Below are 24351 nucleotides of genomic sequence, written 5' to 3'. Positions count from 1 at the left end.
CTCCCTCTCTCTCTCTTTCTCTCCCTTTCCCTCTCTCTCTCTCTCTCTCTCTCTGTGTGTGTGTGTGTGCACTCACACACTCATGCTCATACATTGGGGCAGAGGAATGTTGGGTCGTGAGTGAGGGTAGAAAAACCAGATTGTTGGAAGCAGGCTAGGAGTGGTCACAGACACTATGGCAAGAAGACGGGAGACAAGGCCCAGTTGGTAAGAGACTTGCTCCACAGGCATGAGAATATGAGTTTGAATCCCCAGAACCTATATGAAAACTGGCTGTGGAAGTGTGAGGCAGTGCACGTCATTCCTCCAGAGCCCAAGGAATGGAGATAGGAGGATCCCCAGAGCTCACCATCTAGTCAGTTATTCTAGCCAAATCAGCCCTACTCTCTGCCTCAATTTATGCTGAAGAACAGCTGAGATGATGCAAATAAAAGCATTTGGTGAAGGAAAATCACAGGCAAGGAAAGGGCCAAATGTTGAACATTGCATCACCCAGAGGCCTACCAATGGATCCTCTTCATTGCAGTAATAATAGCCATTGCTACAAGCACCTAAGCCCTTACAGACACATGTCTGGGCTCCTGATGAATGCTGAGCTCTGTGTTTTATTTAGAAGGATAAGACAAGATCCTTGACTCTGAGGAATCCTTGCTGAAGAGACGTTGGGATGGTGAAGCCAGTTCATCCACTCAGCAGTAGGACTATTTATTATATATTCTCCTGATGCTGTGACCACTCCAGGTATTAGAGGTGACCCTGCCTTTGAAGATGGAGTAGTGAATGATAATTTCTGTCAGCTCAGGGAGAATGTTTTTGTTCAAACAGCTCTACCACTGAGATTGATCCCTGGCTCCGAGAACGTCTTTCAGTCAGAGGGAGCAGAGTAAGGGAAGGCTGATTGATACATTGAGTACTACCTGGGATTTCAAAGAAATCAAAAACCCTCGGGCCTTTTCTAGGCTGAGTGAACTCCCCAGAATCTATCATTTAGTTGGTTTTCAGATTAGAAGATTAGAATCTTTTGGACATCGTTGATAGTTGGATTGGATGATTTTTTTGTTGAGAAGAGAGGGCTGTGCTCTATATATTGTAGAATGCTTAGCTGCATCCTTGGTCTCTATCCACTAGATGCCAGTAGCATGTCCTCCCTAGTCGGGAAGCCCAACATTGCTGGACATTGGCATATGTTTCCTAATGAGCAAAATCTACCTTATCATTGACAATCACTGGGTATCTTATAACATGGCCCCAGCCTGACACCCAAACATACTTGGGAACCTGTCAGAAATGCTGGTTGCCAGGCCTATACCCCAGGTCTGCTGAGTTGATCATGTTTTACCCTGTCCTACAGGTAGTTCTGGGAACATTAAGGTTGTAAGAGTCATATAGCCTTGTTTGTGGGGCACCAGAAGATCATCTGGGAAGCTTTGGCTGTGGTATATTGTTCCTCATCCTACACCAAGTGAAATCAGAGCACTGGCAGTTAGGACCAGGCGATTGAAAAAGCACAACTCCAGTTGAGAGCCAGTCAAGCCAAACACAGAAGGAGGGATTCATCCAGATTTATAGAGGAAGTTAGCAGGGAAGAACCAGACCTTGAGGTTCCTGACTTGGTGTTCCAGGGGCCTTGTCTTTTAGGAAGATTTGAAGGTAACAGCCTGGACCCCAAGTAATTCCATACCTACACAGCAAGTAATAATACATCTTTGATCAAGTATGTTGGTTGTGTGCAAAACCCTATCGTTTCTGACATATGCTGCCCGGCAATTTCACAGGTAAGTTTTAAACAATCCATTTTTCTCACTTTCTGGACACTGTGAGGAATCTGGGGCACAGATATACTTTGTTGTCCGCTGTCTCCACCCCCAACACCCAAAGGTCAGAACATTTGTTGATTGCTTTTCACAGGGCACCATAGGTGACGTGGTCCTATCAGGAAACAGCAGAAATGTCAGCACTCATATGAAAATGTATGTCGTGGATGATAACCCGTGTAGTCACTCAAGTATCACAGGACAGAAATAGCTGAAAGAGCTTTGGAAACTCTTTAGGGGAAGATAGGTGGTAAGTGGGCTTCACAAACTTTTCTCAGCCTCCTCACACACTGTTCAAAACAAGATCAGAGATTGACTCCTGGTGAAAGTAGACATTGTCCATAGAAGGTTCTGATGTTCTGTCAGAACCCGAGTCCAAATGCCACACAGACTGCTCACACCAATGAACTTAGTATCACCCCCCCAATGTTCTGTGGAGAGGAATTTATCTCTACTTTGCAGTTGTGCAAATTAAGACCCAGAAATATTTTACTCCTTCCTGTTCAGTTGGATTGTAACTGTATCTTGAATGTTGATACCTGAAACTCTTAGTCATGCGCAGATACGTGATAACTTGCCAGTCCACATGACCAAAGTCAAAACAGACAGACAGACAGACAGACAACTCATCATGTGGGATTGAGCCAGTTATTCATTCTATACTTTGCAATGCTGGAGATAGGGTCTGAAAATAACATTTTCCAGCATGTCTTGGTAGATGGTTACATCCTGTCACCAGCCAGTGACTTGGGGCTTCCATCTTTTTTCTATAACTCTTACGGTAAAAATAGAGTGGTCCAGCCCTAATGGTTTTTGGTGATCAAGTTCATAGTGTGCTCTCTACATTATACTATACTTGGCATCAGTCATGTAGGGACGGTGTGACCCCACCAAGTCTTGAGGTTTCCTGTGACCATACTCTTGCCAACTTACATGTCCAAGTATTATTTTGGGCCCTTGCAGAGACCTTGAGCAAAGATATGTGACAGGCATTTGATGGTCTTGTGTGCCCCTTCTTGAGTTCTAGAGCCTAGTAACCAAATTTAACTCCTTTTTGTTCCTCAAATCTACAGCTAGTCATGGCTTACTAAGTAAGCTTGATATCAATTTTAGAAAATTGTGTTAGCTTTTCCAAGCCTGTCTAACCTGTATTAAATAATCTTCGAGTATGATAACCTTCTGGGTTCTCACTGGACCTTGACTGATTTAAGTAAGTTAAACTTGGGGAAGGCTTTCTTAACAAAGTAACACAACTGAAAATTAGATAATGAGGAGGAAGAATCCAGGTGAAGGAGGAAAGAAGGGTGGCAAGAAGGAGGAAAAACAGATTCCAGCAGTGTGAGGGTACTTGCTGCAGTGTAAAGTCACTTCCTGTGTATGAGGACACTTCCTGTAGTGTAAAGTCACTTCCTGTAAGTGTGAGGGCACTTCTTGCAGTGTAAAGTCACTTCGTCATTACCAGAGCAGAGTGTGGAATAGGGAAGAATTAAAAGGTTGGCAGAGTATGTGAGGCAGGTTGTACTTTGAAAGGTCTTGGGCCTCTCTGCAGGTTATTCAGCATGTCTCTCTAAGTGGCACCATCATATGCATGTCCTTCAAAAGTCTGTCATGTGATGTCCTTGCCCATAGGTGCTGTAGTGATGTTGCAGAACCATCAAAGGTTTAGAAAAAGACTAGGTCTCACCTGTGGAGAACCTGTTTTAGAATCACTATGTGAAACTGAGGTTGCTATGGTCATCTACCCAGGACCAGAAAGAAACTCTCATGGTGTCACCTGGACTTGGACTCGACCTCTTTGTGCTTAATCATTCCTGAAACAAGGAAGTTGGACCACATAAAAGAGTGTTAGCCTGGCATCTGAGACTTCTGGGTGATCATCCCTGGATGTGCAACCAGGATGTCAGAGACTGGTTTTATACAAAGGTGATTGTTCCACTGTCTATAGACTGCTCCTTTGTCCCACAGGGAAAAGGGCCATCTCTCGTATTCTCTAGAAGGGTATGAATCCCCTAGTGCCTCATCCAAATAAACCCTGCAATACACTTGCAGTGGTTGCCACTGACTTGAATTACTGGGTTGTTGTAGAGTTGGGTTTTCAGAATTCTTGTTGGCTGAGAAGTATGTGTTGATCGCCTGGAGGTGGCTGGCCACTTCTCGGAATTGCCTTCTGGACATACACAGAGACAGCTACTCTGTTGTTGTGGGCTAGTACTAAAAGACTACAGGATGCTTCTTCACTAAGACCTCTGAACCCAGTGAGGCAGCAGATGAGATGGCCCTATACTGGCCTTGTCACTTGTCCAAAAGTTCAGGAGGCCACCATTATACCCATAATCTCATGCATAGTGTAAGATCACCTTTGAGAGGCTGGCTGATCATGACTACTGGCCACTACCTCTACCTGCCTCACTACCCCTTACTCCTGGCAGACGCTTCCATATAGATATTCTCTCTCTGCTCTCTCCCTTCCCTTGGTACATAGCAGAACTGTTCAGGAAAAAAAATCAAATCCAAGTCAAACTCATCCTCCATTTATGTGAATTGGGATTGGTGCTACAGAATAGGAATTATTGTCCTTTCAGGAGACTAAGTAGGGTACCAGAATGTTTGCCCCTGAAACCAAAGCTGGAGGGTCTGAGTGTGGTCCCTGCATGTCCTGCTTCCCCAGCTTGTAGCCTGCATCCTCAACCAAGCTGACAGTGGAGACTCAAATGCCTTTCTGATGACTACTGCATGCCCCATGTTGGGGATTTTTTTTTTTTTTTTTTTTTTTTTTTTTTTTTTTTTTTTTTTTTTTTTTTTTTTTTTTTTTTTTTTTGCATTTCTCTGTAGAAGATCTTTATGGCCTATGACCCTGGTCACTGCAGGGCCGAAAAGACAACAAATTTATGGCAAGCCTGGAGAGCTACAATCCAAGGATGCATTTCCCCAGCTTTCAGTTGGTAATTTATTTTTAAATGATCTTTCTGTTATTTATGGGTCTCAGTGGCTCTGATGGCCACAGTGAACTGTCTCTTATCAGACTAGCAAAATGAACCTGACTAAAAGAAAACTATCGCATTTCATCCCAGGAAAGACTCAGAATTCTGGCTGCCTCAGAAACACAGCTAATGCCTTGATTCCTTTTATACTTGAGGAGCAGCTCTGCTCAGGGGCGCTAGGGACTCTGAATGTATAGGGGCCATCCCATCCCCTGGCTCTTTAGTGACTCACAGAACAAAGCACCACTCTCAGTTGAATCCTGACTATAAGGTTCATGACACCCACCATGATACTTGAAGCAGGAGGTGAAGAATTGCAGAAAACATCTGGTCCTTGAGTACTCAATAAATACTACCTGTGGGACTGTTATTCCTTCTTTCCTTCCTTCCTTCCTCCCTTCCTTCCTCCCTTCTTTCCTTCTTTCCTTTTCCACTTTGCTAATGGCTCCTCTTTGGGAATATACAGTCCAGAACTCAGGATGGAAAGATTTTCATTTGCACATGGATTTGAAGCTTTCACAATATGAATGCAGACAATAAACCCACTTGGAATCCTGAGCTCTGATATTCCAATACCATCAGAAGGTAGCGAGGCGAGCAAGGATGGCGATTTATTCTCCCCCAGAAGCAAAGACTGGTTCCACTCCAGCATAATTACAGTTAGCAGGGCCTTGTCTGAGGCTGATGATTCTCCCTAGTACACAACTGTCTATTGTTCTCCTGCAGCTTGTTACCATGGCGATCTAATTAAAGCAGCATCGGATGCTGCCAGCCCCAAAGGTAGGGGCTGTGTGTACATCTCCTAGTGGTTGGGGGCACACATCTTGCTCCTCCTGAGGGGCTTTCAAAATCTGAATGGGAGTTCAGGATATGACTCAGAAAATGCCTTCATTTCGGAAAGGGGCAGTTCCATGTTACTCTCTATGTGCTTTTTGAGGGGAAGGTGGTGAGCCAGACACTGATGCCTTTGTGACCTCCAGCAAATTGCTTACAATGTTTCATTCTCAGGTCCCTCTTGTATAACTGGGGCGGCAATATCTGTCTCCTAAAGAAAAGAAAAGGCCGTGAAAGCATCTGGACAGAATGCAAGGGAGCATGCTGAGTATTCCCACACTTCTGCAAGATCCATTTACGACAGGATGAAGACAGAGGGGTCAAGGGGAGGAGGCCTGGACTTTGACTGGTTGGTCAAGGTCTAGAGTATAGCTTCGAGGCTGGGGGTGAATGATATTCGTGGATTTCCTACCTAGCATATATGATGGAGACAATGGCATCACTTCACGTGGCAATGACCATGCTGTACAAAATTGTGTGATATGTCCAACACATAATAGCCATTCAGTAAATGCAAGGCAATGGGAAGACCTTCCAGGGCTCTCAGCCCAGGGGCCATTGCCATGATGCTTGGACAAAGTCTGCTATTATGGCCTTGGCTTAGAGAGTGCTTAGAGTTCATTTGCTGTACTCAGTGTAATCCATCTTCATGCCACTAGTCCTATCTCCAAACTTGTAGAAGAGTGAAGAATCACAGGTTAGTCTCTATGCTCCTTTCTGTCGATGCTTAGAACACAGTAAACCCCTCCTTCTGGATACATAGCCCACCTCTTTAGCTCTGGCTACTTTTCTGAAGAATGAAAGAATACTGGGTACTGACATACATATGTGTTATCTTCTGTAACACTTAACATCCATCCTACAATGTGAAGGCCATCCTCATCCTACTTCTAAGAAGAATAGCCACAGCTTTGGGGAGGTCAGCTGCCTCATCCAAGGTCTCTTCTTGTAAGTAGACCAGGATTTGAGCATAGGTATCCGATCACTTCACCCCAAGCCTGTGGTTTTTATGAACCCCTGTACTATACAGCCACTCCCTGGATTGTTGGACTATGGGAAGCAGGCATCAAGTCTCTACTCTTCCTTCAAGTTCCATCATATACTCCACTTATGCACAGACATGAATAGGTATTCCATGAACTTTTCTTGGGGAGATATGAATAAATGTATAGTCACCCCAGATTGGGCACCAACTACAGGCCAAATAACCGTTCCACCGGAGTCCACCTTGGAAAAACCAGTGATTTACTTAGAGAGCATGGGTGAGAGACGTCTTACAAAAGTGTAACTCCCAAACAGCTGTGCCACTAAGACATCTCATCCCAGCATGGATGAAACCTTCCTCATACCTATATAAGTGGAATATCCCCTGAAGTTAACCCAAACTCCATATACTGCAGCTCCCACTGGAACTACATGCAGAAGGGACAAAGTTATATTCAATTGTCACTCGGTACAAGAGAGACTGCCTGGATTCTCAGATACGAATCTTATGACCCTGCCCAACCCTTCCTTCTATGAAGGAAGATCCCGCAGTCCTGATGTTGAGGGGATCTTATGAGTAGTAACAGTTCCTCCTGTAAAGGTGGCAATGGCTGCCACACTCAGAGGACGACTTTTCATAACGACACATTCACACACACCTAATATGATGTTCAGCCGTTAGTCAACAGAGGCTCAAGGCCTCGATGTTGATTTTACCCAAATTTAAGGACAAGCATTCTCTTAGTCCACTGCCTTAAACAGAAAATATGTCTAATGTTAGCAATTGATCCAGTTAGCCACCTGCCAATGTCTCCCTCCCTGCGCCTCTCCTCAGGACTTCCTCCAGCATTCCTAGAGTCCTGTGTGAGCTGGCCAGTGAACATATGCTCTTGATTACTTCCCGGCTCATCAAAGGCCCAATCTCTTGCCTTGTAGCCAGAACAGCTCAACACCTCGTCCACCCACCACAGCCCTCACTTCCTTTTTATGAAGATTGGGGAGCAAAATCATTTCAAAGGCTACCAATTAAATGAACCCTGCCAGGCCTGTAACCACAGTGCACCTTTGGAAGGCCAAGGAGTTACAGCCTCTGTAACTGACAGGCCGGCACATGTGGTCTTTATGACCCTGTAGCTCTTACCTCCAAGACATTGACTGCTTCCCCTCCCTTCCTGATGCCCACTATTCTTCCAGGCCATCCAAAGGCAGGGCTCTCCCTGACATATTTCTCATTAGACTATGCTAGACACACATGCTTACTTATAGGCCCACAAGCCAGGGCAAGCTCCTTGCCCTAAAGTGATGTTGACTTTTATAGGAGGAAGATAGAAATCTCTACCTTTGTTCGTGTAAGCCCGATTGCCTTCTGGATAGCTTCTGAGCCTTCTCCAACTCTTCTCTCTAACACCACCTGCCCCTGTAAGGGCTTCACTGTTCCCCTTCTAAGATGTGACAATTGTCCCCTAAGTGACCTTCTTTCTTCTACTGCCATCTCTGTCTACCCTTTACATAGTCATCAAGAGGGTTTTCTGAGGTACTGAAACCCAAGGCCCTTAAATTCTGTCAGTGACTCCCTGTAGTCTGTGACATAAATCTTCTTGGGCTGGGATGCTGGCATCTGTGATGGCCCTCAGCTCAGTTTCTGAGTCTGCTACTCCATAACTTGACCTCTGACCCAGCAGCACCAAAAAGCATAGTGCCTATGGTCCCCAAGCCCTTTCATGTGTCTGTACGTTGCTTTACCATCTTCTCTGCCTAGGATATACCCTTCCAAAGTTCTTCACAAAACAAATTCTATTTGCTCTCTGATAGGCAGCCCATAGTCACCCAAGTTCATGGCCTCCGTTTTGTGCTTCAGTGACGGGGGTGGGGGGGGAGTGCAGTTCTTTCTGTATAACATTTTTCTTAGACTCTAATGATCTTGATCTGTCATTCTTAACTTCTGGGAAGGTTAATAGGCTTCTGTGAATAGGTCCTATTTCTTATTAATCTTCTGTAGTTCTGATTTCTCATTCAGTTACTGGCTCAGAGCAGACACTCTGTAAAAGCCTGGTAAATTGATCCAGCTCTGAGTTAGCTCAGGTGAAAAAGGAAGAGCTAGCACTCTGGGAACGAGATGTTTTGCACTTTGAGGTCATTTATGTGTTTGGCTAACTTGAATACAAAGAACCAAAAAGGAACTCATTTATCGCTGCTCACAGGGAGGCGAATATTTGACAATCTCTTTGTCTCTGTCTCTGTCTCTGTCTCTGTCTCTCTGTCTCTCTGTCTCTCTGTCTCTCTCTCTCTCTCTCTCTCTCTCTCTCTCTCTCTCTCTCTCTGTCTGTGTGTGTGTGTGTGTGTGTGTGTGTGTGTGTGTGTGTGTATTTGTATGTGTGTTTGCCATTTTAGTCTTAAACCAAGAAAGAGCTGAGTGAGCCTTTGTATGATCTGGGTTCTATGAGTAACTCATGTCTCAGAGCGGGAAGCATCTTTTTCAACATTTCCATTTTTTGCCACAGGAATGCCAAAGCAAAAGACGTCATTTCCCTAGCATGGTAGAGTTGGAGCTGAGCTCAGTAAAAATCACCATAGAATGTGCATTTGTATTGAGTAGAGTACAAGGAAGAGCTTAGGAAGAGATAAATGAATGATCTCTGATCTTTGCCCATAGGTGTTTGTAGTTAGGTGGAAGGTAGGATATAGTTCATGGTTAGGTGGCATGGAAAATAATACTACCTGGGGACAGTACTATCCCAGAGTTACAGGAAAGTCTCGATGTCTAGCTGCATGGTCTAGAAGAGGGCACTCCTGAGTATATTTTTCAAAGGACCATTAGGATAAACTAAGGATGTGGGCAGAAGGAACTACTGCTCAGTCAGCAGACTTGTCACCTCTACGAGCACTATGTCACGCTGCTTGAAGAGGCTTCAGACAATCTGGGCCATCCCATGTTGACTGCCACACAGCAAGAGGATCTGGAGACATTTTGCTGGATCTCTTAGAAGTTTTCAATAGCCTGGCCTTCTGCTCTACACTGCAGAGCGATCCTTGCCAATGTTCTTCCAGATACTAGGACCCGAGGGCACAATGAGAGTATTTTGCAGATGTGCCTGCTTGTGTGCAGTGTTGATTGCAGTGCTGTTGGCTTCTGCAGTTGGTTTATTTGACCATAAGTCCCTCTTATGTCTCCCAGCCATAGTTTCCTATATTCTGACTTCAATGGCCCTAGAGGAAACTTGCTATCAGTTGGATGTGGGAGGAGTTTGAGACTTTAAACATGCTGTGCTAGATGGAGGTAACTACTCCTGGGTTTCCTGTTTGGAGCAGGCAGGGCTGTGGTTCACTGGATGCATTGCAGCTTGGACAGTCACTTCAGTCACAAAGCCTCGGAATTACCCTGCAATGCACACAGGTCACGAAGTAATAAAACGCCTTTTAAAATGTCATCTGCTGCACTGCAGATTCCAACTAATAAATCCCCGTGACCTAGAGGTACCTGGGGGTCAAGCATTTGCAATATGGCCCCTGGAGCTGCCCTATTCCCCGGGAGATGAGCCAGCTTTATGAGTTTGTTGTTTGATGGTTGCCATAGAAGCCAGCACATCCATGTGGGTAGAGAGGGGGGACACAGGGCCTTGGCAATGTCTTTCTGTTAGTACAATGTTCCAAGCGAATCATTTTTCAGGACTTGAAGTTTGGAAAAAAAATGGGAACGGAGACTCTCCAGTTACCAGCTATTTGTCGTGCAGCGGTGGTTGCCACCCAGGCCAGTAGAACAGAATGTGGGCTTTGACTCAGTCTTCAGAGAGTAGAGGAAAAGAAATGCTACTGACAGCAACGGAGAGAAACTGACAGAGGCAGGTATTTGGGCTATGAAAGGATGCTGTGCCAAAATACCTTTCCTTCTCTATAAAGATCTCAGCACTTCCTAGAAGCAGGCACCAGGCATCAGCACTGTAAGCTGATAACTTGTAGATTCTAACAGATCCTTGCACATTCTCAGGACTTCCTGAGGAGTGTGCAGGGTCAGGATTCCTTGGATTTCCACGCTGAGCTTTTGGGGTTCTTTTTTTTTCTGCCTTTACTACTTTCTAGTACTGCCACCCAATGCAAGGGATGTTTCCTTTGTAGAGGTCAGTCTTCTCGAAAAGGACAATTCTCTCATGTTATGGATGAAGAAATAATGGCTTAGAAAGTGGAGGAGGACCAGCTGAAGCAGCCTTGGGAAGAGATCAAGCTTTGGGTGATCTCTAAGGGACAGATTGTCTCTGGCCGGGAGGGCAGAGATCCAGGAGCCAGCATTCTGAGGGATCTGTGGATCCTAGAGAAACTGTTGGCAGGAGTAGAGTATTTTGTTTCTGTGGTCTCCATGAGAAACTGAGGCCTCCAGGCCATGACATTCCACATAAAATTGCAGGTTTTCACAGAATCACCTTTGTAGTGTACTCCTGAGTAAACCTGAATATAAGTTCTTCTGCTACTGTTGTTTCTCTTGCAACATGTACATACCTTGCTGAGGTCCTAGGCCAGGTTCCATTTCCTGACACAGTACGTCACTCCTTCTAATACTCTTCTTGTTCTTAATTCTCATCCCTTAGAGAATCTACCTGTCCACAGGCTTGTCCAAGGCTTCCAGAAAAACCATTTGTATGGAAGACTCTTTGATGTTCTTGCCATACTCAACTACCAAACAGTAACGACTCCAGTAGTATTGAGGTGCATAACGACCATATATAGTATAATAATTTATTCATCGAATATAATTGATACATAAACAGTTTCCTATTCTGACTCTGACACTGTCCCTCTACTGAATTTTTGGCTCCCACTATACCCTTGTTGCCTAGAGCATCATGTGTCAATCAGTGCCTGATAAGTTGATTGGCATACCAGGACTCAATTGATTGGTGTTGCCATGGAGACAGGAAAAATGAAAAGGGAAGAGTGACCACACCATGGTGCTTGATAGCATGATTGTGTCATGGTAGTACTTTTTGAAGATAATAAAAACTACTGGAGTAAGCCTTCTATTGGTACCCATCATTTCAATCTAATGGATTTCCAGAGATGGAAACTCTATTTACTGGAATTCATGTGTTATGTGGTCCTAAAAACAAGTATATGTCTATGCAACACAGCAAAACATCCTTCTATGTGCGTTCTGCCTTGATTTGCCTTTGTTCTGTTCACAACTTCTGTGTTGCTGTTGTCATTGTTCTTGGTCTGAGATAGGGTCTTACTATGCAGCCCAGCTGGCCCAGAACTCACTATGTAGACCAGGTTGGTTTTGAACTCTAAGAATTCTGCCTGCCTGTGTTTACCTGCAGTTGGAATATCAACTTGTTCAAGGTCCGAGTCTCTGTTTTCCCGTGAGCCTAGGAGTTTTGGAAATAGTGCAAGTGTCACCCACTCTGAAGTTCCCCTTTGTTGCTACTACAGAAAATGGAAGGAGAGGAGTGTGTCACCACTGGCTATTCCTATGGAGCGGCAGTGTATATGTGTGTCCTGGGTCGATGCTGGGATGTCTTAGAATTCCTATGCAAATGTCACGGGTTAAAGCAGACTTTGCCACAGGGAAACATTGATGAGGTTTTAAAAATAATGACCCAGTTAACTAATGGTGAACTTTAAGAGGCTGACAGGAGAAGTCCTCCGGACTGTTTCATTCACAAAGTGAATAGGAAGTAGGAGTGGCTGAGAACGCTGGCACTCCCAGCTTGCACACCAAAAGTTTCAGAAGCACAGGTGATGGTTACTCTGTTTCCCCTAAGACACGTCAGCTGGTGGTCATTGGTCACACAATGGGTGGTGGTATTCTAGGTAAAATATCCAGTCTGACCATAAAAGTAGCCATGCAGGGTTCAGAAGATGGCTCTAAGAATAAAGAACTTACAGGGTAAATATGAGGACAAGAGTTTGAACCCCCCAGTATCCACACAAACGTGAAGTAGATGTGGCAGCCCATGTATAGTCCTCACATGAGCAAGTATAATCTTCATATGTGTGTGCGAATCACAGACAGGGATGGCTAGACAAGCTGGCTAGCCTAGATGAATCCATAAGCTGTGTTTAAGTGAGAGAGCTTGCCTCAGAAACACAGTAGAGAAGGATAGAAGAAATTATCCTGTATTAACTTCTAGTATCCACACCACATGCTCCACATGTGTACCCAAAGCACATGGGAACACCCCCACACACACTTATGCACATCCCACGGCACAGCAGAGAGTATGGAGATAGAATACTTGTTTAGCATGTTTGAGGCCGTTAGTTCCATCCTCAGTGATTCTGAAAAGGAGAAAAAGAAAATTAACTCCTAGCTACAAAAGTAAAACCCACAGGTAGAGAACCCACAATGTGGAGTTGCTGGAGTCTGGTGTGACTCTGGGCAGGTAACTAGCCTTTCACCAGCTCAGCTTTCTTATCTGGATAACTAACCATTCAGGATGTATTAAAATGGACCCGGGGAGCATCTGAAAAAGATTCTTGCCAAACAGATGCTTCACACAGATGCTGATACACACCTAAAACTGTCTCCATCACCTGACATTCACATGACACAGGATGCCTTAAATATTTGTGAAGGTAAATGCTAGACTTCTTTTGGGGAACTGCTTGTCTGTAGAAGCAGATGGCTGATGGCTTAGTAGCAGACAGATTTTTAAAGGGCCAATGGAGAGAAGTGTGGAATACACTTTAAATTAAGTGTATTATTGGGCTGGCGAGATGGCTCAGTGGGTAAGAGCACTGACTACTCTTCCAAAGGTCCTCAGTTTGGATCCCAGCAACCACATGGTGGCTCACAACCACCTGTAATGAGATCTGACACCCTCTTCTGGTGTGTCTGAAGACAGCTACAGTGAATTACTCTGAGCGGGGCCAGAGCGAGCAGGGTTGGCAGAGGTCCTGAGTTCAATTCCCAGCAGCCGCACACACATGATGGCTCACAGCCATCTGTAGAGCTACAGTATACTCATACACATAAAATAAATAAAATAAATCTTAAAAAAATAAGTGTATTGTTACTTTCTCAGGCAACTTTTTCTTATCATCTGGCTCTTCACAAACTACTCTCTTAAGTTCATTACCAGTTATCCTGTTTTGTGCTTTTAGCAGGAACTTGAGCCACATCCCAGATGTGATTTTGATATCAGAAAACACAGATTCTATGTAGGCCACTGAAATAGCATCAGTATCCATGTGGGCAATGCAGTCATCAAGACACTGTTTTTTTTCTCTACAGGGCAGAAAGTGATTATATGTTCACAGTCATGTCCAGGAGGTGTTCCTGTCAGGCCTCTGCAGGGGACTCAGAGCTTTACAGAGTCCTCTAGGTCTGTGGTCTTCTCACCTCTAGTGATCATAACAAGCCACACTCGTCCATTTCTGACTTCTCTGTGTTGTGATTTCTTCTATCCGTGCTATGAGCTTCTCTATTTTAGTAGACACCTCCTGGACATTTTGTAATTGAATCACTTTACCTTCGTGGCAGAGTCACTTTTATCACTTGTACCAGAGGCTAGAAGTCCCTCTATGAAGAAAGGTTGGTGGGAACCCTTGAATGGAAATAAAACATGGGCGGGAACAAGCAATAGATGGAGCTTTCATTAAGTACCAACTACTGGCAAATTCTCTGTATAAATACTGTCAATCAGTATTCAATCCTCCATCAATGTAATCCCCCTGAAGAAGAAACACGGTTACAGAATAACCTGCTTCCCTGTGCAGACTGTAGCAGTGAATAGGGTGGGGCCAGTTTGGACCCAGATCTGTCTGGCTTCTCTGAGAACTCAGTTTTCTTTTTTCTCTTTCCCTTTTTTTTTTATTAGATATTTTCTTTATTTACATTTCAAATGTTCTCCCCTTTCCTGGTTTCTTCTCTGACCCCCTCCATTTTCTCCCCCCTTCCCCTGCTCACCAACCCACCTTCTCCTGTTTCCTGGCCTTGGCATTCCCCTACACCGGGGCATCGAGCCTTCACAGGACCAAGGGCCTTTCCTCCCATTGATGACCGACTAGGCCATCCTCTGCTACATATGCAGCTGAAGCCATGAGTCCCAGTATGTGTATTCTTTGGCTGGTGGTTTAGTCCCTGAGAGCTCTACTGAGCACAGGGTCCCCAATGAAGGAGCTATAGAAAGGACCCAAGGAGCTGAAGGGGTTTACAGCCTCACAGGAGGAACAACATTATGAACCCAGTTTTCTTAGTTGCATAGAATGGGACAGTTTGGTAGCTGTGTCACACAGGAATGCACCTGCTATCTCACAAGGCCATCTTTTCCTGTGGTGGCTGCTCACCACAGAGAGGTGGCCTTTTCAGCTGTTTTGATCTTTCCAGTCTCCTGCAGTCCTGAACTTAGGTGAAATCAAAAGAAGGTTATTTTGGCTTCTGAGTCTGAGGCTCACAAAGTCGCATTCTTTCTCTGGTGAATGAACCAGCTAGTTGGTTAAGGTTCCCTTCTCTCCTCGAAGTCTCTACACCTTCTTCATGAACCCTGGAAGCATCAGCAAGGCCCAGCCTATGGTTGCTTGTATCACCTGGGCTCCAGGTCTTTGATTGACAGGTAGCCCTGGCTTCCAGCATACTCACCAAGGTGGGACCCCTGGCGGCTTGAGTACTCAATCTCCTAAAGGGTCCCCCAAAGACAGGCCCCACAAGGGGAGCTTTTGGCGGGCCTGATTGCATGACAAACACCACGCATATTGAAACACTCTGGCAGTTTCCCGGTGCTCCCAGTCAAAGGCCTGACCCCTTTTGACCTCAAACATCTTATTAAAGCCCCTAGAGCCCCAGCCTCCGCGAGGGAGAGAACCAGCAATCCCTGGACTCATTCTCTTCCCTAATTCATTCAAGTAAGCCCGGCTGAGTGGGGCCTGGGCCTTTGATGTTAAAGGCCCCTAATTGGAAGGAAGTGAAGTGTTAGCCTGTCAGCCTTTTAGTCTCTCATCAAATACTTTAAGAGGTATCCACACAGTGCGTTCTCACACTGGTGCGGAGCAAGCGCAGAGTGGACTGCTTTCTGTTAAAATGTTTAAACTTTGCATCTGTCTAACATAAAGTTCACCACACACGTCACGGTTCCTGGTGGGTTCTCTCCCTACCCTCCTCCTTCCCCTTCCCTCGGGTGCTGGAGGGGGCGGGAGGGGGGACTTGTCTTGAAGCCCACAGCTCACCCACAGGACAGGAAGGTGGCGGCAGGAGCTAATTACCGACCCCAGACACAGGCCTGCAAGCTCCTGGTTGGGGCCTCTCCCGTGGAGCCCCTTTGATCTCCCTGTTTGGGATTGTGTCACTCCCCAGGAATGTGGCTCTCCTCCCCCAGCATCCCCCAGTGTAACCCTTTAGTCTCGCCTCTTCATTTCAGCACCCCTGAAGCCCTGAAAGGGAAAGTGACTTGCTTAGGTTTTTGTTGTTGTTGTTGTTTGTTTGTTTTTTCAGGGAGCTGGTGGCAGAGTCAGGTCCGTAAGCTAATGCTTCTGACCCCAGAGAAGGGACAGACTGCGTACATCTCCTTGCCTCTCTGCAGTCAAAGGAGGTGGTGGTGTGAGCAGCTGCAATTTGAGAGAATTTACATATAATCCCCAGAGTTGTGAACAATAGACTGGATTAAGTCACCTCAGGGGGCAGAAGGCGGAGCCCGAGGGTGCAAAATAGTCGCACTGCTTCTTGTTCCCGTAGAGTGACTCCCCACTGGGAGAGAAGGCGTGCTTATACTCGTGGTTTGACACCACAGAGAAGGCAAAAGAGAGTGAAAGACAGAAGTAAGTCTCAGACACAGAACCCGTGGTCAGCAGGTCACTCGGGTGTGTATGTTGGGGGCGTGGCAGGAAGTATAGTCCCTCTCCACCCACAACAAGGGCTAGAAAGGGAAAGTGCCTCCATCCTTCCGGGCAAACCCCAGGGCGTGGTGAGACAGGTGGGTGGGAGAAGAAAGCAGAAATCTCTCCTCTAGGCGTCTGACACCTTGAGGCATTAAAATTGCAGGACTTTCCTGGGCTCCCCAACTTCAAGTTCCCCAGGGTTTCTGCCCGGGGATGGAATACCCAAGGGCAGCGCCCTCTCCCCTCCGCCCACCCTCTCCTACCCCATCCAGAACACTGGGCTCCTGAGGACTCAGGTGGGAGATGGTTTCTAACTTTCTCAGGGTTGATGCTGAGACCAGAGAAGCGTCTACCTCACAAGGCTCCTTGGACGCTACAGGGCCACTGTGTGGAGTAACACCAATGATCTACTAAACCGCCCCACAAAAAGCACATTCTTGTTTTGATTTTCTGCAGTTGGACTCTGCTAAGCCAAAATCTGAAGCAACTCAACTTTGTTCGGTTCATTTCTGGTCCTAAGGTTCCTTCTTTTGATTTACAAATGCAAATGAATTGATGATTATTTTGAGGAAACTCATTCACTTACTCCTTTACGAAACCACACTCACTGCTCTGCTTGAGGCCAGAGTGGAGGACTTTAAGCCCGGGTGTTTTTATATCATTATCTTCTGTAAAATTGGGGTAGGGAGGGAGAGCTAATGTCTTCTGTGTTCTGTTTTTGCTTGATCTATCTATCTATCTGTCTGTCTGTCTGTCTGTCTGTCTGTCTGTCTATCTTCAAGACAGGCTCACATAGCCCAGGCTGGCCTTGAACTTACAGAAACCTCTCAAGTTCTGGGTTTATAGGCATACAGTGCCATGTCTAGCTGAACCATAATATCTGCTATTTTGCATAGGGGGGCTGCAATGCCCATCCTGGGCTTTTGATCATTTGATTGCAGTGAGAGATCATTCCTACCTGTTAGCATTAGGGCATCCAAAGCCTGTGGCGGCACATGGGCATGTCCACAGACCTGTTGTCAGGGCAACAGCCACCATATTCCCAGAATCCATTTACCTGCAGTCACTACGTCAGAGCCCATATATATACATGGGGAACATTCCTCCATCTCTCTCTTTCTCCCCTCCTCTCTTTCTGCGCTAGTGCCCCCTCTCTCCCTCTCAATTAAACCTCTTACACGTGGAACTGTTCGGGCCTAGAGTGTGGTATGTTCTGGCGCGACCTGACGTTCTAACACATCACTACCTGACACAATCTGAACTTGTGTAGTTGTTTACATCTTAGACACTGTCTCTGCCTTGTGCTACCAACTGGGCTTCACCATGGCTTTGGAGCATGTGCTTGACCACATACTTTCCAGGCACAAGTACAGTGCTGAACTAAAACTGACAGAATGGGAAGAGCAGCCTTCACCAGCAAAGTTCTAAACTTGGCTATGTGGTAGAGGACACTGGGTTTGAGAACTGAGTTGAATTTGGCTACATTTGTCTCTGAGATCTGAAGGCCTAAGGGAAGAGTTCAAGCAGGAAATAGTGGCCTGGGCAATGAGCAAGCACCAGGCCTGCCCAGTGAACCCTTTTATCTGTTGTACATTCATCTTTGGCCATCTCATGGTGTCTGCAGGAAGAAATCCCCACAATAACACTCCCGTTTGAGGAGTAGTTATAATACTCAGGTCAGAGGGAACATTGGCCAGGGAGCTAGCGCCTGAGCTGCTGTCCGTACATTCCACATGTGCACATGTTTCTCCGTCCCCTAAGTCCTCTGAGTATTTCTAAAATGAAGCAATTAGAATAGATTAGCCTGAAGATCTGTTCCAGAGTGAACGCTTCATGATATTACTCGGGCACCAGCACACATGGAATAGTTTAATTATCATTATTAAATATGATAGCCCTCAGGTTGCCAAGTATGTGAATAACAACAGAAAAGACAAGGCCTTTTTTGCTTGAGTCTGTTTTTTTAAAGCTCCCCCCATCATCTTCTCCTCTTTAGGCTTCATCTGGATATTTCATATCAGTGTAATTCAGCTCTGTCAGATCTTTTGGATGATCCAGGGAAGTCTGCATCCTCACCTGTTCCAAGTGAAGAAGTCAAGGCAAAGAAAAAAGATCTGGCTTCAAATCTCTCAGCCACAACATGCTTACCCCGAACGTCCTGAGTTCTGCGGCCAGATGGCCATCACACAGGCTAGCTAGAATCCTGATGAAAATCCACTGTTGTCATGTGGAAGCAGGGCCTGCTGGTTTTATTTTCTTCATTCTTTTGAACGTTACAAACAATACCAGGAGTCACTCTTCTTTAAGGTGGTACCTAGCGACTGTGCAGCAGGTCGATGTTTTCATTGCAGTTCTAATTGCATGGAAATACCTTAATCTCACCGAGCCAATTCACTTGTAGCTTCTAAGACTTTAATCGACTAAAATTCCTGTGTTAAGGCAAAACCAAACAAACTATGCTAAAATGAGAAAGAGCCATTTCTAATCAACCTGACTCCCACTTAAGGTACTTTTGCTAGAATCTTCTTTGACCCCTCTCTAATTGTCTAATTAATGCAGTATTAAATTGACACCAAGCAAATGGGAGCCGGATTGTGTGCTAACAGTTTGGGCAAGCTGAGAAGAAGTGTAATTTCTGCACGTAAAGCCAGATGGGAGGAGGGGACAGGAAGAGCTGTGTGCATGCTAATTTGCAGTTTGACGGACTCTCTTTGTAAAAATAAACACTTCGGTAGAAAATCTAACGAAAGCAAATGCCACCCGTTTCACATCACACAATGCCTACTTGGAGATAATGAAACGTGCTCATTTCCAACTATGTTTTGCAAGTGTCACATCGAGCTAAAGCAGAGAAATTCGCTTCTTTATACTATTGTTGCCATATTGGCTGCTGGCTACAGAGACTTGTGCAGAGCTAGGAGGTACACCCAGCATTGTGTTGGGAGGAAATGTTTTGAGTTCCCTGTTCTGAGACTGGTCAGAGGTTCAGAGGTGCAGGACAAGTATACCACACTTAGCAGATGTAGGCATGCCATTTGCCACAGTTTGGGATGGATACAATTATTCAGGCCATCCTCCTCAATCAGTCCTTCAACATCTGGTCTGATAGAGAGGGAAGAGTTACAGAAAAGGCAGAAGTAGAATCGAGGGTAATTAGTAGGGCCAATGACAGACATAGAGAGATCATGAGGCAGACATAGAGACATGCCACCTGGATCATCCAAGGAAGTTCTTGCTTACACAGTGATTGGGAATGAGAACAAAGTATACCTCTAGCTACATGAAGGGCTGCTACAGCTGCAGAGACTTGCTTTGTGCCAAGGTTACACCTTTTCAGGAAGCTATATTAGGTGCTAGTGCTAAACAAGAGAAACACGGAGGCCCAGCATGGGTGATCTGAGAGACGGCATTGTCCCCAGTGAGCCAATGCTGGACAGTGTGCCTACATCACAGTTTATCTTCTTCTTCTGCCCTTGTTGTCTTTTTCCTTCGAAAGCACCAATCTCTAATAAAAAACCTTGCTTTCCAATCCCCTTTCTCAGTATCAGCTTCCAGAGTAGCAATGGGGAACATTACAGTTGTGTTCATTTAGCCTCCACCTAGTTTCTTTAGGCATTAGCCATCAGGTCCTTTTGCATAGAATGCTTGTACACTAGAAACTGTTTCTTTCCTGCTTAGGCATTTAGGCACTTAGAGGTGGTTTGGAAGCCCCCAGGATGAACATTTTGGGCCTTCACATTGTATGGCTGGACCCCCAGAGTAGTGGAGAACAGAGATTGACAGTTAGCAATCTCAGGAGTTAACTCCTAACACTGAGGTGCTAAGCAGATTGTTCTAACTGGAGAAACCTCTGGGGATATAAACAGATGAATCTAGATAGCCCAGGCAATTGCTTCTAAATGAATTGAATTAAGCCCAAAGGCCAATTCAAAGCTGAAAAATAGCCTGGGGTTGGGAGTGGGGGAGGGGGAAATGGGGAGGGGGGATTGCATTTCCAAAGAAAACAAACAAACTGAACCAAACAGCTTGTTTTCCCTTGGGAACAGTAGATCCCTGATCCCCTGAAATGGGACCTACTCTAGAGTCAACTGTTTTACTAGACAGAGATAGAGACTGTCACAAAACACCTAGCAGAGATGGTGAGATACTAGAAAAAACATCACAACTTCAAAATGCCATGCATAAGTGGTATGGGGAGATCCATCCCCCAAGTGTCTCTGCCTCTCATCTCAAGTGCTACAAGGAGTTTATTTAAGAGTCCTGGTTAGGGAATTCAATGTAGCCATCCATAAGGAATGAAAGCTCTCACACCCAGATGGTTCACTAGGGCAAGCGGAGGCCCTCACCAGAACACAAGGAGGAAATGCCATAGCTCAATATTTACATGAAGCTAATTGTTATTTGGGCTTTTTTCGTGGTTTCGAGAGATGGCTCCTAATTAAACCTGAAGTGTCTCAGCTACCACTGCCATGGCAGAGAGCTTCAGACCCAGAGGCAGAGGAAGTTTGTTAATCCAGAAACTGGCAAGGCAAGAATTATTAGAAAACATACTGGCATCTGGTGATTAGAGGAGAGAGGACCCTAAATTGAAAACAGGAGACAAAACCACTGTGGACTTTTTCTACAAACCACAGGGTAGGATGCAATTTCAGCTGAACTGAAACAAGCGAGACTTAAGAATGGAAGGAAGATTAAAGATAACTCATTCAAGGACGTTCCAATGGTCCTGATTGGACACTTGATGGTCCATTAGAATTCTTGGAAAGTATAAAAGGAGAAGTAGGTTGTTGCCGATTACCACAGGGTCATCAGGCACACACCTTCTGGTCTGCCTTCCCGGTGGCCATTTGGTGCCTGGGTCTCCATTTTCTTAGTGACTCCTCAGAGAACCACAGACTGTTAGAGGGACAGGGGGTGGGGTAGGAATGGGGGTAGGGATGAGAGGGACTCAGATACTTCTGTGTCACTGATAAGGAAAATGAAATCTGAAGGGATGGACTTTGCCCAACTCCACCCAGCTCCCTCCTGCTATGTGGGTACCAGGATTCCTTCTTTTAAATCCATAGTTCTTAATGGCTTCAAGCAGCCAAGCAACTACTATCTTATGATGTATCCAAGTCTTCTTGAGTGTTACAGTATACCTGGCAGAAGCTAGGGCCTTGCTTGGCTTAGGAGCAGTGACTATAGCCTGTCTTATATCCCCCATACTTTCGTTTGTAGAGCACAGCTTGTTTGACTGGATTTTGGCTATTGATGCCCTCATTCTGGTGGTTAATTTTGGGGAGAGCACAGCAGGTGAGAAGAAGGTTGAGCCCTTCTGCTTACCCACAAATAAAATGGTGTAACATCCCTTTTGCACAGGTATGGACAAAGTGAAATTCCCATGTCTTGCTGGTGGAAATTTTGAATGGTACAATATCATGAAAATAATCCTAGAATTCTTTTAAAAAATATGGAATTACTATATGATTCAGCAGTCTCGCATCTATATTCCTACTCCAAAGAAATAAAAGCAGGCGCTTGATGAGGTATTTGTACATCTGTGTTTCCTAGTCGCATTTTTCATTTTAGTAGACGGGAAGAAGTAACCCAAATGTTGAGCAATGAATGCAAGGATAACACAATATAGTGTATTCATATCATGGAGTCCTATTCAACCTGGAAGAGGAAAGACATTCTAATAGGTGACACAACTCGAATCAACCTTGGAAATATGACACTGAGTGAAATAAACACAAAAGGCTACACACTGTCACATAACACGATCTATAAAGAATAGCCCAGTTCCTAGAGAAAGGGAGTAGAGTGGTAGCAATTGAAAGCTGGATGGAGAAGGTAATGGATAGCTGTTTAATGGGTACCAAATGTCAGTTGGGATGAAGACAAACTTCTGAAGAGGAATACACAGCAATATGAGTACCACTGAGTGATATACTTCAAGACAGCTAAAATGGTAATGTATATACATTGTTATGCGCATTTTACCATGGCAGAAAAGGGAATGGGTTCCTGAAAGGGCAGATCTGAGTGTGAAGACACAGTGCACCTTTTGTGGTTTTGAGGTAGACCGAGAGATGCAATGCGAATCTGAGGTAAAGATGCAGTCAGGCTTATTTAGGGAATCTCCCAGCCTGAGGATCATCTCAAATTATATTGCCTGGTCCAAGTTGCAATTACCTTTATTGTTCAAAGAGTTTTTAAAAACATTTTTACCAAATACTTACTAGCAAAGTGAGAAATGTGAAAACATATTGGGCAAAATTTGTTTCTTTGGTAACTAGACAATGCTATGTTTAAAAAAAAAACAACACAGATTTATCTAAAAATGCAGAAATTGGGTCCAATAGGTATGCGTTGAGATTTCCAAACATGGTAGAGAGTATGTTAGCTTTTCTTTGTATACTTAGCTTCACATGTGTTAAGTGTACTTTATTAAGTGTAAAAAAAAAAAAGTAAAAAGTTGCTATAAACTTCTATCTTAGCTTCTTTTCCAGTCATTTGACAAGATCAACTCCAGGGAGGGTTTATTTTGACCAAAAGTTCAAGGGTACATTCCTTCATAGTGTGGAAGCCATGGCAGCAGGAGCTTGAAGTACCTAGTGGCATCACACCCACAGTCAGGAAGCACAATGATGAATACTTTTTTAAAATTTTGTTCTACCTTATCTTTTTTAACTTTTATTGCATTATGAGAAAAGTTACATGATTTCAATTTATCTGAATTTGTTGACATTTAAAAACATATTTTAATTAAATAGAACTGAATCACATTCTTGTTCCCCTTTTGTACCACCGTTCCTCCCATAGACCCTCCCTTCAATACCTATAATATATTTTTTGTTGTATTCCTTAAAATTTATAAAATATTATAGAAATAAAAAAAGTATTATAAAAGTTGTTTGATATAAAACAACAACCGATTTAACAGTCTTATGTAGATGCTTGTCTACAGCAATAGTGAAAATACATTTTTCTCAATATAAATTTTAAATAACTCCAAACATATTAGCTGTATACTTAAAAATAATACATCACTACTAGTATTTTCTTAAATGAACATGAGTATATAAAGTCTTTTTGTTTGTTTTGTATTTAGTAGAGTTTAAAATCTTGGCTCTTACTGTGGTACAAGCCCAAAATAAGAACAATTTTTAGACACTGGGTTTCATTGTAATAAGGCTGTACTTCAATGACCCTCACATCACCAAAGGATTTTACCTCCATCCTAGCTAAGCTGAGAGTTGATAGTTCTGCTGCACCAAGAAATGAATTGTAGGCTCGATTTTTGGATAGAGACTTCCTGATATGGTCAAAGCTATTTGACTTGAGTGGGTGACTTCATTCTCAGCCCACAGAGAACAGGTTACATTCATTTAAGAAATGGTGTAGGTATTAAGATGGTCTATTCATAAAGTCATCCACTAACTGTTTCAATGAACAATGATTCTGCTTGGAGGGTGGTACAGACTTTAAGTGAGGGTAAGAATTTGGTTCATTAGCTGTGATAATTTGGAAAAGCATTCATCTCAGAGAAAGAATAACTTATAAAGTCCTCTTCTTCAAACTTGATACAAGAGTTACAAATGTCAAGCAAAGCCTTCAGTCTCACTTTATTTTGCTCTTACAAGCCACCTCCCTAGTTAATCGTCTATGTTTCTTTTGAGTATATAAATACTTTTGAAATATATAAGCTGTTCTGAAAAACCATAGTATAGTGTAAAAATGTGAAATAAACAATACTACATATAGAGAGGCTGAGCTATTAGAAGCAAGATTTCAAGACCCTTATATTTTATAGAGGCAGACACTGTCACAAACAAACAAGCCGAAAAATGTATATAGATTGTACAATATTGGACCTATTTTTCCAATTACCAAATTAGACCATTGGATGACAATCAACAAATTTCCAATTCCTCATATTATTGGATTTC

Source organism: Mastomys coucha, unplaced genomic scaffold (assembly GCF_008632895.1).
Source record: "Mastomys coucha isolate ucsf_1 unplaced genomic scaffold, UCSF_Mcou_1 pScaffold6, whole genome shotgun sequence".
Taxonomy (NCBI): Eukaryota; Metazoa; Chordata; class Mammalia; order Rodentia; family Muridae; genus Mastomys; species Mastomys coucha.
The sequence above is the reverse complement of the archived record's forward strand: the minus strand, read 5'-3'. Positions refer to the sequence as shown.